The following is a 2129-nucleotide window of genomic DNA, read 5'->3' on the forward strand; positions in this document are numbered from 1 at the left end:
GAGCTATCAACACCACATTCAACACCACACACACACACACACACACACACATCACCACATGACCACATAACTAACAAAAAGATTGAGATAAGTTGATTCCTTTGGTGTGATTGCAAGACACAACACTGGCAACACAAACAACACTTACTTGGGCATTGAGTGTTAGCTGGGAGACACGAGAAGAGGTGGAGAGGGATGAGAGATAGAGAGAAGGGAGGCAAGAGATGAAGGGAGGTAAGAGATGGAGAGATGAAGAGAGGTAAAAGATACAAAGACAAGATGTAGAGAATGAAACACGAGGGATGAAGAGATGAGAGATGGAGAGATGGAGAGAAAAGAGATGGAGAAATGAAGAGACGAGAGATGGAGAGATGAAGAGAGAAAAGAGAAGGAGAAACGGAGAGACAAGATGTAAAGAAGGAAAAACGAGATTTGGAGAGATGAGAGATGGAGAGACGGGAGATGGAAAGATGAAGAGATAAGAAATGGAGAGATGGAGAGACAAGAAGAAAGATAAAGAAACGAGAATAACTGAGAGAGATGCAGAGATAGAGAAACGAGAGATGGAGAGAAGCAAAATGGAGAGATGAAGACAAAAAGACGAGGACAACTGGAAGAGATGCAGAAAATCGCGCCGGAGGAAAACAGCTGAGAGACAGATAGATAGATAGATAGATAGAGAGAGAGAGAGAGAAGAGAGGGCAGCAGGGAGAGAAGGTGCAAGAAGTCATTAGGTCTACACGTGTCACTGCTTAAAACACACATACCTATTCCCTCCCATTATCCCAATCCATGAATCAGTCCAGAAGTCATCAGGGTGCTAGCGTCGAGTCATTAGGGAGCTTTGAAAGACGATTAGAGGAATTTATTCATGAGAAAGATAGGTTGAAGTAGAATGGTGGGAGGGAGAGAGGGGGGGGAGAAAGCGAGAGCGAGAGCGAGAGAGAGAGAGAGAGAGAGAGAGAGAGAGAGAGAGAGAGAGAGAGAGAGCATATTCCTACTACACCATACAGTAATGATAGTAATAATAATAACAAGAATAATAATAATAAGAAGAGGAAGAAGAAAGAAAGAAGAACAGCAAGAACAAGTACAAGAACAAGAAGAACAAGAACAAGAACAAAAAGTAAAAGTAAAGAAGAAGAAGAAGAAGAAGAAGAAGAAGAAGAAGAAGAAGAAGAAGAAGAAGAAGAAGGAAGAACAACAACAACAACAACAACAACTACTACTACTACTACTACTACTACTACTACTACTACTACTAACTACTGCTATTACTACTGCTACTACTACTACTACTACTGCTGCTACTACTACCCACCACCACCACCACCACCACCACCACCACCACCACCACCACCACCACCAACAACAACAACAACAACAACAACAACAACAACAACAACAACTACTACTACTACTACTACTACTACTGCTGCACCACCACCACCACCACCACCACCACCACCACCACCACCACCACCACCACCACCACCACCACCACCACCACCACCACCACCACCACCACCACCACCACCACCACCACCACCACCACCAACAACAACAACAGTACATCAATCATTACCGCGACACGCTGATATGAAACACGAGGAACACTGTCCGTGGAGCTGCGCGAAACGTGGCGGTCACACTCACCAACTCTCATCAACTCACGAACTCACCACACCCTCCACGTACGATTAGACCATTTTATTGACATTATGAAGTGTCTATGGAGGTCAGGAGATTAATGGCCACAGTCTTCACTATTTTAACCCCTTCAACACTGGGGCACATTTTTACCTTATGATTTATATACGATTAGACCATTTTATTGACATTGGGAAGGGTCTAAGGAGATCAGAACATTAATGGCTACAGTCTTCACTATTTCTTGAGGTCAGGAGATTAATGGCGACAGTCTTCACGATCTTAATCCCCCACATGTGTTTCCGAAACTGTGCAAAATCACCAAATAGTAAGCAGAATGAAAATGGAAGCGCGTCACGGTACTAAAGGGGTTGAGGGAACAGATTGGAAAAGAAAAAGGCTCCCTAATCCCTTACTCTCCCCTGGCTTCCCCTCACAATGCGCCCTTCATCAGCTCAGCCTCACCACAGACCCGCCTT

Source organism: Portunus trituberculatus, chromosome 31 (assembly GCF_017591435.1).
Source record: "Portunus trituberculatus isolate SZX2019 chromosome 31, ASM1759143v1, whole genome shotgun sequence".
In the NCBI taxonomy this organism is placed as follows: domain Eukaryota; kingdom Metazoa; phylum Arthropoda; class Malacostraca; order Decapoda; family Portunidae; genus Portunus; species Portunus trituberculatus.